At 40.1% G+C, this 14,413-nt stretch overlaps 1 protein-coding gene and 1 long non-coding RNA gene across 2 annotated transcripts in view; one reads left to right on the top strand and one right to left on the bottom strand.

Moving 5' to 3' along the window:
- LOC308087256 overlaps positions 1-91 on the bottom strand; it is a 61,323-nt gene extending 61,232 nt beyond the window's left edge. Inside the window, exon 1 of the long non-coding RNA XR_013933297.1 lies at positions 19-91. This is a non-coding gene — a long non-coding RNA (uncharacterized lncRNA). The remainder of the gene's footprint in view (positions 1-18) is intronic.
- The window catches only part of pomgnt1 (protein O-linked mannose N-acetylglucosaminyltransferase 1 (beta 1,2-)), a 172,388-nt gene that overhangs the window by 37,725 nt on the left and 120,250 nt on the right, over positions 1-14,413 (top strand). The window lies entirely within an intron of this gene.

Genomic DNA, 14,413 nt, shown 5'->3' with positions numbered 1-14,413 from the left:
ACGCACGCGCAAAATCACACAATGCAAGAAAATAGGGATTCATGATTAAATGTTTATCTTAATAAGTGGCCCAGGGATGATGAGCCTTTTTATTATTGGCACCTTAATGTATTATTTGTCATGTTACAGTTTTAAACTAAAGTTATAACTATGATGATCTTTTTTTGTTTGGTATGAGATAGAAATGAATATAGTTTGTTGTAATCTTTGTTTCATAAACTGATAAGTTAAAAAGCATTAATTATTATTCTATAGTTTCTGTGGACCACAAAGGAAACAAGTTAAAAAGCATGAATTACTATTCTATAGTTTGTGTGGACCACAAAGGAAATTAATTACTATTCTATAGTGTGTGTGGACCACAAAGGAAACAAGTTAAAAAGCATGAATTACTATTCTATAGTTTGAGTGGACCACAAAGGATTACTATTCTATAGTTTGTGTGGAAATGAATTACTATTCTATTGTGTGTTTGGACCACAAAGGAAAGAAGCCCCATAGTGCTTTTAAAAGTGTTATCCTTTTAGCATAACCTTTGACCATACTATTGTATATACTGTTAACAATCCTGCTAATAACGTATGTTGCCTGGTTTGATATGGAACACAAGTATTTATCTTATAACTGGCCGTAGGGAAGTAGGGGGGGCGGGGGTTACCATATCAAGGGGTTTCCTGTTTACCAGTGTTGCCATGTCTAATTATAAAGAGCAACTTTGGGCTTGTTTTTCAAGTGTAGTTGCTTATTTGGGCTTGCTTCCTAGTTCCTAATGTTTTTTTAAACCGGTGTTTCTCAGGCATTTTCATGTCAAGGACCAGCAAATAAATATGTATTTGTCCATGGACCCGCATCTGAACATGTTTTGTGCTAGGGACCCCCATACAAGATCTTTCTTGTTAAAATGTTTCAATTTGTTTTTAACTTTTCTTCCCAATATTTTTGTGATTGTGATTTGTGGTTAAGCTCACAACATGTTGCGATGTGACGCGTTGTGAGCTTGTAGACACACTGATTACCTGCATTACATCCGCAGCCTACTAGGGCAGAAGTCATAGATATAGAAACTAGATTCCTCATTGGCCTCTGCCGTTCATTGGAACGACGTACTGTACCTGTATCCGTGGTCGCCATATTCGGGAATGCATTTATGTCCATTTCAAAATTCAGGGAGCTGAAAATCACTCCCTGAATTTTCTTCCAAACGGTTAAGTTTGTAACAAATGGCAGACATGGAGTTATGGATCCAGTAGGCCTATACTTGGTTACATCTTGAACGCATATTTTCATACCAAAATACTTTTATCTAATCCAAGTAACAGTAATAGTCACAAAGCATTTCTGTCTAAAGCTGCACACAAACGTCTGTTTGTACAGACCCAAGCTGCACACAAACTGACCATGTCTCTGGGGCCCTGTTTAGACTGCAGTAAATTCCGATTTATTTCACAAATCCGAATGTTGAGTTTGGCAGGTTCCAACTAAGTAACTAGTTGCTGCGTGGCTGCCTCTTATGAGCTTGCTTTCCCAAAAATGGCGCCCGCAGATACAGGCACCCCAGAGTCGGAGGAGGCGTCTACCTTTTTATGTCTATGGGTGGAAGTGACCAGATTTTGAATGAAGCAGCAGAAAAGGGCAATGGCGCCGTCCTGGAGAAGGGCCAAGAATAAGGTGAATAGAATGCATACTAAAAGAAGGGCGCATGGTGGCGCCTGCAGTCGGTAGCGTTGTCGCCTCACAGCTAGAAGGTCCTGGGTTCGATTCCCACCGCTGGGGGCATTTCCTCTCCTCCGCGTCATCAGTGCCCAAAGAAGGTAAGTTGGCTCTCATGCATTGAAGTAGGCATGAGCTCGGCCCTGGGCTCCCTAGGCTGGTGGGGGGAGTGTAGTGCCCAGGATCACTTAGAAAATTGGCACCGGGTGAAAAAAAAGGGTTACAAAATCAAGGGATACAAATTTTAAAGAAAAAAAGAATGCATACTAATAATGCAATGTAGTAAAAACATAGCAGGAATGTTCTTAATTCAAGGATATCAGTCAATAATGATGGAATCTATTATTATTATTATTATTTTGGAAATTGAAGAAGGAAGAATGTTGTGGTGTTCAAGGAGGAGCTAAAATGGGCTCTGGGTAGCAGTGAAAAGTTGCCAGATGACAGGGGAACTATTGCTACTGCAGAATTAAGTGGTAATATCTGGGAGGGAATTCATGAAGATCAGGCACTTTGTGACATTAGGTAACATTTAAATAACACAATCTAAACAAATGCAAAGTATGAGAATAAATCCATAAATAAGAAAAGTATAATTATGTTTATGAACAATTATGGTCAAAGCTGTGAATAGTATGGATGCCGGTAGAGTGCTTTAACCTCACCACAATGAGTACAGGTCTTGTACTACCCCAGATTGTAAGCTAAAGAATGTGCCCTCTTTACTGTGTTGCAGATCCAGAGTGTTGACGTAGCAGCTTTCAACAAGATATGATTACAACACATCTTGTTCATTCTCCATGCTCCTTTTTGCCCCTGCACTGATTGTGTCAAATGGTAAATAAAATGTATCTCTTACACGCCAATCACTTTACTGTGTTTAATTTAAAGTAACCTTGGGAGGCAATGTGGCTCATAGGCCAGCCTATCTCCTGTTTCCTTAACGTGATGCAGCTTGATGTATAAGTACACCCCTGGACATGACGCTAGAATGTTGCAGGGACTTAACAACAATCCAACGCTTGATGCCAAGCAGGGAGGGATCTGGTACTACTATTTTATAGTCTTTGGTATGATTGGTCTACTGCCTCCTGCAGACACTCTAACCACAAGGTCACAATGCTGGTCATTTAAATGTCATTATTTAGTCAGTTCAGTTCATGAATACTTGCAACTTTGAATAATTCAATTAGTTGTTGTATCCAAATAGAGTCCATTGCATTTTCCATACTTTATTGTGAAACCAAATCTTTACATGTTACTCACATTGAAGGAGCTTGTCTCAGTTGTCCAGAACAGGAACAGGGAAGAGATACAAGGCTCTTGCACTGTGGGAATGTAAAAGGAAGTTAAGATTAACATCTGTTTAAAGGCTGATATTTACTGGTGGGTTATACTGATACTGATATACAGTACAGCTTTTTTTTGCCAAACAGGAAGCCATATACAGATTGCAGAACACTCACATTCTTCACTGCACCGGTCATAAACACGCACACGCACACGCACACGCACACGCACACGCACACGCACACGCACACACACAGAAACAATGTCCCTGGACGTTTTGTTGGGCTGGTCCTTGGTATGACTGGCAAATCTCTCACAGCACACGTGATTAACACTTGATATTATTTTTGACTGGAAAACAGACAGAAAGTCGACTAGATTTAGTCATGAGACATTGTGTACAAGGAAAAAAAGATAGATAGCAATAGTTGGTGACTCAATTAGTGTCACTACAAATGTTTATATGTTTTATCTCCTGTGTCAGATGCTGTAGCACTAGCTGGCTTTAGCTCGAGTCACCTCAGCCTTCTCCTGAGCCCTGATGATTTCCTTCATCTCAGAACGACGCCGCTCCACAAACTCCAGAAGCTCTGCAAAGATCATACTTTCATTGATTGAATACTTTATTTAGAAAAGACATGGAAACAGTACAGGGAAGTACAATTCACACTCATAGGTCCTCTAAACTGGATCGCTCATAAAAGCACAATGGCTTTGATTGATTGATTGATGTACTTTATTTAGTAAGACATGAAAACAACAGTTTAAAACATTTAAAATGAGATCCCCACGCACTCAAATCATGATGACATTTAAGAAAACAGACAAATGTACACTACTATGCAGAACGTCATACAATCAGCTTACAGGTTACTGGTATGAAAAACAAGTAATATGTACAATGGACAGTTCGAGAAGGAGGGGGGGGGGGGGGGGTTAGGTTAAGACTTTGACAGGGGCCAGTTTGGAATTGCAGCCTCCTGAAGGTGTTTTCTTGGGCAGTTTTGAAAGTGAGTAGGGTTTTACACTCCTTTACTCCTTTAGGTAGGGCATTCCACATTTTTGTTGTATAGCATGAGAAAGAGTTCATTCCCTTGTTTGCGCCAAATCTGGGTTGCTGTCCTTCACTGCTGCCTTAGCCAAGTGCTACGGAAAGAAGAACAAAGCCATTAAAGGAGTAGTTCACCCAAAAAAAAACTTATTTTCTGTCAATTACACACCCATGGAGAGTTTTTGTTTTTGTCACATTCCTGAGACAATAATTTCATCAAATTATTTGATGACCAGCGGAGTCTCCTATACTGTAGCTGTAGGAGAATCAATTGAATCTCCTACTGGAGACTCCACCGGTCACCAAATTATTGGCTTAGGAATGCGACAAAAACAAAAAAGAAACTCCATGAATTCAAGGCTTCATGGGGTGTGTAATTGATAGAAAATAAGTCATTTTTGGGCTGAACTACTCCTTTAATGTTTGTGTGTATGTGAGCTACTGCCGACTGAGTCACATGTAACTGTGTCAATTTACTGGTGGGATAAATGACACCCTTTAATATATTCACAATTGGTTTTGGCAACAATAAAATATCAGATACACAATAAAGTGCGGGGTGCGTAATTGTTGCTTATGCCAATGGAATAATTGATTAACCTTGCAGACTACGCCACTTAGGTTTGGATTAAAGGAGCCTAAGAACTCCTTGATTAACTCTCTTTCTTTCAACAGGCTTTTTACAGGTTCGAGATAACTAGGTAAGTATTTAACTTTAGGAGAACAACACAACTTAAAACCCAGGAGGAAACTGAAGTCGACACAATGGATAAAAAGGGTGAACATACATTTATTTGAATTATCCCTGTTACAAGAGGCCTCTGTGCCTTTAAAACCAGCATACAAAATAAACAACAATCCTAAAATATAAACCCTAACCTCCTATGGCGCCGCTAAACTAACTAAAATGCAAAACAATGGGCGAAACAACAATAATAGCAAGAGCGCAAATAAACAGCATAATAGGCAACAGTACTTTTACAAAAGTAAAGTGCGGTGCTATATAAAGTGCGTTCAGTACTATGTGGACTTTAGGCCATTCAAATGCAACACCGGGGGTTCTCTTCGGCCAAATATGCAGAGTGTGCAAAATAGCAAATGTGCAAATTAATAGCAAGATGTGCATCAAATACTTAGGGATAAGTAAAGTGCAGGTGCTATTAAAATACAATAAAAGATGCTATAAATAATTAAGACAAGTGTGTGCAAATACTGGGGGAAAACAGGTGGAGGGAAGCCAAGCCAGGACTCTTCAATTGTTCGTCTGTTTCTTTATCACCGCCTGGAAGTACAGAAACAATAGGCCAGTTCAACTGTTTACAGGTAAGGTACTGTGGGCTGCTGGCGGTGGTGGCTATCACAAATCGAGTGTTGCGTGGATAGAAACTTACTCCGAAGGCAGCTTTCGCTGCCTATTGATGGAGTTGCGCGTCGCAACACTTTAGCCTCTCTTTCGTCCGCTCCTCTCCAGGTCCTGCTTCACTCTTTGTATGGTCTGGTCGTCGCTGCTTTCGTCCTCTCCTTCCCCTCTGCACACACAGTCTTTCTCGGGTCTTTCTATAATGGAGCCGTCTGCCAAATGTTTGCTCGTTGCTTTCGGTGGCTGGCAGCACGCACTCTCCCGTCTCTCACACCCTTTACCTCGGCTACGCTCTGGGACTTTCTGTGTCGCACCGGTCCTTTCACACACACTCTCCTGCTCTCTGTCCTTCTCGCTCCTCTTCCTTTTTGAACTGAGCGGTTTATTCTCATTGCACAGAGACACCGCGCCCTTCTCCGTCGTGGTTGGCTGTCGATGACGTGACCTGCTGTGGGATTGGGCCGTGGGGACCGCGCCCAAGCGTCAGTCAATCTCACAGCTGTTTGCTGTCATTGTCAATTTGGGGCATACCAAGTGGCTCGGGGACCGGGGGGAAAACATGTTCATTCATAAATAATACAGTGCAGTTATCACAATAAAGGTTAAAAGGGTGTTAAGATGATGAAACAGTGCATCAATATAAATAACAAAAAATAATAATAATGTCCCGTTTTCCACCCTGTCACATGTATGTACATGCGTTCACGCATGCGTGCGTGCGTGTTTGGTGGATCGTGTTCATTTGCACTTCCAGAACCAGCATTAATGTTTTGGACTGTTAAGGTTGTATGAAACTTTGTAAAGGGAAACAAGGGGAGAGCAAACTTTTCTCCTAGGCCAGGGCGTAACCGAGTTTCACCCTGAAGAAATTCCTCCCTGTCTATGTAAGAGATAGATACAGGAAATGTCTACAGATCTACGTACTGTATGTATGCCAAATGAACACAACAAATTGAACATTGGTGTCTTTCTTAATTTTTCTATTAGGAAACTGTATTTCTCTTCCTTTTTGCCAAATTAATGATTACGAATATTGATTTCCCACTATCATTTGTTGAACCACATTATCTTTCACAGTCCGTAGGCTACTGTTGAAATGAGGATTTCCATAGTAACATTATCTACAGTATATTGCAATGGTTTTCATGGCATCTATATACTAATTTAATCTTAGCTTCTACACCAGCACTGTATGTGTATTGATATCTTCATGTCTAACTCTTCTGTACAGACAATAGTGTACAGACTATTCACTTTTGATTTAATTTCTCTACAGATGGAAGTAACACCACATTTCTCCATCACCCATCAGGCCAATCATAGCTGGCCTGTATCCTTTGTTAACTACTGAGCTAATCCAACGAAAATGAGGATGCAGCGATGGTGCTTTCCCTCACAGGAAATTATCCAATAATTCAAATTATGTAAATTATGCAACAAGTTCACATTTCGTCAAAAGCAGCTACTGCATATAAGGAGGTGCAGTGCCACTGTCCACTGTGCCCACCTTGTCTTCGCTATGAAGCTGAGGTGGACTCTGTGTCTCACCTGGAGCCTCTTCTATGCAGGTAACTCAACTCACTCTCAAAGGCGCCAGACACATTTAATTTTAAGGTATTTGATCGATGTTTTCCCCCCAGTTTCTTAAATTTACTTGTGACCATAATATGAATTGGGCAATCTTAATAAAAGTATGCTCTATGCAAAACTTTTAGATTGTATTAAAATATTACAAGGTAATAAACGTTCCAAGTTGTTATAATTGTACATATTATTAATGTATGCATATTTTCTACAATGCAGCTGATTTCAGTGTTACAATTGCAGTGAGTTTGCAGACATTCAGTGCAGAAAAACAGTCTTGGTAAACTGTTCTGCTAACCAGCTGTTCTGTCTATCAGCTACTCTAAATGGTAATATTGAACTTTTATTAATTTTTTTCCAGTTAATTATTTACTTGACAATAATAATATATGTTTGTATTTTTATTTCAACATTATTCAATTGTGGCTTTATTATATTTGTATCAGAAGTGACAGCTGTGACAGGCAGTTCAAGTAATCATGTCGTCAAGAAGTGTGCAACAGCTGCCATTTGTCCCAAGATTGGCAACACAGATTTTTCTGCTAACCTGGGATACCTGGGGTCTGGTTTTGCATCCATTCACTGTTGTGATACAGAACGCTGTAACAACGTGACTTTGCCTGGTATGTAAATCAGTTACAACACTATCACTGCATCACATAATAAATAATTATGTGAAGATAAAAAACATTTCCATAAATCGCTTCCGATATGTTCCAATTTAGCATATCTTCAGACATTATCTTCATTTGTAATCAGAGCTTATTAAAACTAGGTCTAAGGTAACATTACACCTTTCTTTAGCTATTTGTTAATTTCAGCTTTAAATTATTCAAATGTGCTTACCAAGTTGGGACTGAATCTAAATCATGCAACACAGTTAAGTTTAAACCCAGATTTATTAAAGGTGCTATGAGTTATTTTGTTTTGTTAAAATAAATGTGATGGTCACCAGAGTGACTCATACAGCTGTAAGAAAATAAAGAAAATATATAGTGTTCCAGTTCCAATTTTGTCTACTCATTTATTTGTGTCATCTCTTCCAATTCCATTTGTTTAATCTGTATCCTGTGTGAGTTGAGCTCTATATCCTGATTGAATAAAATTGGGATCCTGACCTGAAAATGCATTTTCTGTTTAAAATAAAGGGAATGGACCCTTCGCTAAACCCCACCCCAAAAGCGATTGTCCAATGCCAGCTTAGCAACCGTTGTTAGCCTGGCATAGGTCTGGCAAGCTTTCGTCACCTGCCATAGCTGTCAATGTTATTTCGCCCGCACAGGCGCACACACACAATCATTTGCAACATAATAGCAAGAATAGGAATACCACGATAACGCAATGGTGACTATGAACCACCTACCCAAACCCGTTGGAGGCTGCTTTTCCCAAGCTGAAATCTGCACTTAGACCGGGGTCCGGGTGTGTTGAACACATACACAGCTTAACGTCAGGAAAGTTACACGACACGACTCACTCGTCCAGGTGGTGTCAATAACAGGCTACTAATCACCGCAATCGTAACAAAATTCAGAATCACAGCGCTGCCTGTTTCGGATTCCGCACGTTAAAGTATATTAATTCATTTGTTCTTCTATTTATTAACTCCTGCTGCAGTCTTACCCTGTGGTACATGAAAACTCCTGTTACAGTCATGGATAAACTTTAACCTGGTGTTTGCACTTTCTCCATTTACGGTCCGTACATCTATATAAACGTTCAGATTTCAAATATAAAGTGCTTACCCCATGGCCACGGATGCTAAAATTATGCACGGGACTCTCAAAAGTACCCGTATATTCTGTATTGTTCAATAAAAAACATTTTAATCCGATCAGTGGCCATTTTCTCATAATGTATCAGAGTGCAATACACCTACAAACCGATAGGGTCGCTCAGGTGAAAGTGGATGGAGAAAATGGCCACCAATCAGATTAAAATGCTTTTTATTGAACAATACGGATGATACGGGTACTTCTGAGAGCCCGTACATAAATGTAACATCCGTGGCCATGGGATAAGCACTTTATATTATACATATATATATGTAGATGTACGGGCCATAAATGGAGAAAGTACAAACACCAGGTTGAAGTTCATCCATGACGGTCGTGACAGTCGACCGTCGTGTATCCATGGCTATTACTCCCTCTAACATTTCCCATGTTTTTAGTTTATTGAAATAATGTCATGCACATTTGTCCAGTGCATAGCCTACTGCAGGCCTTGTTGACTACATTTAGAAGAGATTTTGATGCTCTTGCTCCTGAAATGATCGATTATTTTTAAGGGGAAAAGCCATCATTTAACATGCAAGTCAATGGGTGAGAAGCGAAGTTTGCCAGGCGCTGCCAGGCCTGGGTGTGACTAACTTCGCACCACCAGTCACAGAGTGGAGTGGGTGGGGCTTAGCGAAGGGTCCATTGTGAGTCCAACACAGAGACAGTTGGTTAGTATGGTTCAGAATAATTAATCTATAATTCATCTCAATTCATGCTGTGTTATGACATCCCAGAAAATTTACACACTTCATTCAGTTTTATGGTGTACAGACAGAAACCTGGTGAAACAGAGATTTTAAAATAGTTCACCTAGCTGATCTACAGCGACACGTTGTGAGCTTGTAGATCGTCTATTTGAACTATTTTAAAATGTTTTTCAAAATAGTAAGAAATTTCAAAAAAGTGTAGGGATAAGGGGTAAGGCAGCGGTGCCCAAGATAAGATGTCCGTCCGTCCGTCCGTCCGTGCGTGTGTGTCCGTGTGTCCGTGTGTGTCCGTCTGTGTGTAACCAGCTAATCTCCGGCATCGTTGGGCCGATCGCAGCGAAACTAAACCATTTTTTTGATATTACTCCTACAAATTTTGTCCAAACATCACGTAAATCGGTACACAGTATCTCTGTATAGTCATTAAACGAAACAGGTCTTTCAGATTTTTGGCTAAGATTGCCTTCCAAAGTTTTCAAGAGTGCTCCGTTTTGAACAAAATGCCTCAAATAATGAATGCAGCGTGCGATTTCCGTTGATATTTTGCACGCACATTCCCACTAGGCCGAGTAATAAATGCCACTTGAACATTTTCAAATCACCTCATGGCGACGCTATAACGTTTCACGTTTTTACCCATAACTGCACCGATCTGCGTAAAACTTTTGTATGCACACTCCCTGGGGGCCAAGGAAAAACCTTTGCCCTGCATTTTTCACATCTACAAGGAGCACTTTTTATTTAAACAAGTGAAAGGAAAGGAGTGTAGGCTGGAATAAATAAGCCTGGCAGGCCTGTGAGTATCACTGGGGACAAGGTGAAGTGGCAGGCACACAGCAGGTACAGTAGGCTGGCATGGCTGAGCAGCAGGCAAGCAGAAGGCAGGCAGGCAGCGTAGCAGGTGAGCAGTTGTTCTAAGACAGAGGGCAATCAATGTAATGGCAGGGAAGAAAAACTAGACAAAGGTAAGAAGAAAAGGCGAAGACCGGGGCTTGAAATACTGTGAGGTTGGTGAGATGATAGCTGGCAGGCGCATTAACTGAGGGAAACAAGGAAACTGGAGACAGTGCCAAAGCTTGAAGCCTGAAGGCAAGCCTACGCCCACACACACCCACACCCACACTTAGACACAGACAAGAGACATGATAGAGACAGACAGAAATACTGTGGCAGGTTTGCTGGGTATGGATATTGGATATTAACAGAAATTGTATTAAATTTAATTAATATTTACAGAAATGCATGTGCATCATCAAATGGAGTCAACTTGAAAAGTTTGATACATAATGTGAATGGGAAAATGATTCTTTTGTTATCTGCAGTGCCATTGACCACGACCAGCACTATTAACACCTTGGGCTGTGCATCTGCAAACGTGTGTACTGATACTTCCCAACTCACTGTCTTTCAATCCCTGGAAGTCTTTGCTAACTTCACACCAAACTGCTGTGAAGGGGATATGTGCAACACGCTGCCGCGGAGTTCAGCACAAACTACAACTACAAATTCTGTCAGCATACTCAACCTGCTGCTGGGTCTTGTTGCATTTAAACTCACCTAATCTCTCAAGAACAGATTCTGCTCTGCGTTTGAATCTGTCGGGGAGGTTCGTCATAACGTGTGCGCACTGGGCTACAAGTGGGCGTGCCTTCAGATCAGGAAGCAGGCCGCGCTTTACCCAATCAAATGTAGTGGGCGGGATTATCGTGTCTGTCGATCCTTCCCCTCTCGAAACCAACCGAAACTAATTTAACAATAGCGTCCACGGAGCAGACAAAACCACGGAAAGAAATAGAAACAAGTGGGCTTATAACCAAAACAATCCATGTTCTCTGGGAGAAGTGGTGTTAGTGTTCCGTGTAGAAATATTGTTAGTGGGAATGAAAACATAGTCGCACCACCGGAAGTGATGCGCTGAAGGCAGACCAAAACCCCTGTTTCCTTGCGCACGGGTGCTACGTTTTCTTCCTCCCAGAGCCAACTGAGATAGTCAAAAACAGCAGAGGGCGCTGTTTTTCCTTTTCATTTGGCGCTGGGTTCCCAGATTGAAACTCACCTAATGGCTCACAGGATATGAACATGCATGGAGACAAGCGCATTTTCACACAAACGGACAATGTACAAATGATATCCTAACCACTGGTGGAAAAAGTTCAATTTGTTTTTACTTAAGTAAAAGTATTGTGATTTTGCTATGAGTGTCATGTTATAATGTTTCTGTGAGAGTTTATATATATCTGATAATTGAGGGCTTTGGCAACTGCACTGTATGACTCTCCTGATGTCTGTGTAGTTTATTTTACCCCTTTAATACACATTTTATAACATTCCCTTTCCTCCCAATTTTTTTTTTACTTAAGTAAAAGTATCAATACTGCAATGTAAAAAAAATACTCTGCTGCAAGTAAAAGTTCAGAATTCAAAATGTACGTATAGGCATCAAAATATACTATAAAGTACCAACAGCAAAAGTACTCATTATGCAGAATGTCCCATTTCACAAGTTTTAAAGTAATATTTTTTTTTTAAATAGCCGATCTACATGCTCAGCTTGTAGAACGTCTATTTTCAAATGGCCAAATTGGGCTGAAGTGGTTAATGTGTGTTTTGTAATAATAATCGAAATCTACGAAATAGGCTAACTAGTAACTAAAGTTTTCAAATAATTGTAGTGAAGTAAAAGCTCAATATATGCCTATGAGATGTAGTGGAGTAGAAGCAAAGGTACTGAAAATTGGAAATTCTCATGTAAAGTAAAAATACCTCAACATTTTACTTAAGTACAGTACTTGAGTAAATGTCCTTAATTACTTTACGCCACTGGGTAAAATTGTAGGCTACTGTACGTAGGCCAATCTTCGAAAATTATGCATGATAACATTTGAATTCCTTTGAACTTGCACTTGTCTTTTGTCTTAGGAGTGGCACTTGGATGATGTAATCCAAACGTTGCTCTGCTCTGCTGCACCTGCAACAAAAAGACTTTAACTTCCCTGTGCTCCAGTAGGCCTACATTTTCTTCTTAATAGGAGAATCACTTCAGTCCAGTTCAGGGCGATAGCTGTATAGTTTCGTTTGATTGAGTTCGTTTGATTGATTGATTGATTGATACACTTTATTTAGTAAGACATGAGAACAACAGTACATGGAAGTACAAATTCACAATAAAGGTCTACTAAACTGGAAGACTCAAGCACTGAGCTTGTTTAAGATGAGATCCCCATGCACACAAATCATGATGACATATAAGAGACAGACAGATATACACACAACTATACAGAACGTCATGCAATCAGCTTACAGGTTACTGGTATGAAGAGTGAAAAATATGTACAAGAGAAGAAAAAAAGGGGGGGGGGGGGAGTGGTTAAGACTTAGACAGGGGCCATTTTCGAATTGCAGCCTCCTGAAGGTGTATCTTTAGGGCAGTTTTGAAAGTGAGTAGGGTTTTACACTCCTTTACTCCTTTAGGTAGGGCATTCCACATTTTTGATGAATAGCATGAGAACGAGTTCATTCCCTTTGTTGTGCCAAATCTGGGTTGAACATGATTCGTCTTGAATTGATATAGGGTGGCATCCTATGTTGGCATCAGAGCCTGAGGTCTGACACTATTGACCGATATATTAAAACTCTATGGTATTATTGACACTGAATGGCAAGGTAGCCTGTTGTCTGAAGTAATTAAAGTGTAAAGTAACGAAGTACATTTACTCAAGTACAATTTAGATTCATTTTTCTGTACTTTTACTTCTACTCCACTACATCTCAGAGGCAAATATTGTACTTTCACTCCACTTTTCACTTTTCACTCCACTGCAATTATTTGAAAACTTTTACTCACAGAGTATTTCTACATTGCAGTATTGATACTTTTACTTAAGTAAAAAAAGTTAGTGCTTTTTCCACCACCGTGTGAAGCAAGAGCTCCCTCTGGCGGAGAAGATGACGTGTAGCACAACGGTTCCCAAGTCTGGACTCACCAACACACAACTGTTACCAGCACGTTACATCGATAACCACAGAAACATCCAGACCCCATGGAGGCCTATGCTATGCCTAACTTAAAAATAATAGAACTGCGCACAACATCATCTTAGGGATGAAGTATTTATCAGGCTATGTTTCTCTCTAATTGTCAATATGAAAATAAAGACAATAGACAAATATATTTATGTATTATATATTGAAGATATATTTAGTAGGCCTATATTAACATTTCTTGTATCTTGACATACTGCTTTTCTTCAGACTGCATTTGAACCTCAACTCCACCCAAGTGCCAAAAATAGATGTATCGTTTTTTACATAAGATATCAACCAATGATTGACTTTATTCATTTATTGGTGGGTTTTATTTAAAGTGCATATAGTTTGAATACCCCCGGGCACCACCCTCACGACGAAGCTAGTACGCTTTTCTTTTTTTGCAGTTAGTGATGACGAGTAACTGGCAGAATAGTGCTACTCAAAAAAAGTTAAATAAATGACTATAGTAGATAGGGAGTTTAGGGAGAAACATGAGGGAGATGCTTTCAAAAGATGCTATGGTCCAGTCCTCTACATTTCTATGCAGTATATTGCTATTGTTTTTAGCATCCATCCATTATGTGTGACATATTTTAATCATATATACAGTTGTATTGATGTTGCCTGGTCTTTCTGATCAGTTTCTGTTAGCAGGGAGGGAGGCAGAGAAAAAACATTTCACCTCGTGCTTATTCTCATGTACATACTGCATCTGCTGGTTTTATGCCATGTTTTTTTTGTTTTGTTCTTTAGTTAACCAGGGTAGCAGCTGAGCACAACTGCACAAGTGCTAATTTCCAGAAACGCTCTGCACATAGTACAACCAGTCTTATACTGTTGGCCGCTGAGCAGCTCCACTGGAGCAGTTGGGGGTTCAGTGCCTTGATCAAGGGCACTTCAG

This window comes from Gymnoscopelus braueri (genome assembly GCF_963280865.1).
Source record: "Gymnoscopelus braueri genome assembly, chromosome: 6".
In the NCBI taxonomy this organism is placed as follows: domain Eukaryota; kingdom Metazoa; phylum Chordata; class Actinopteri; order Myctophiformes; family Myctophidae; genus Gymnoscopelus; species Gymnoscopelus braueri.
This window is presented reverse-complemented; position numbering and strand designations above follow the sequence as displayed.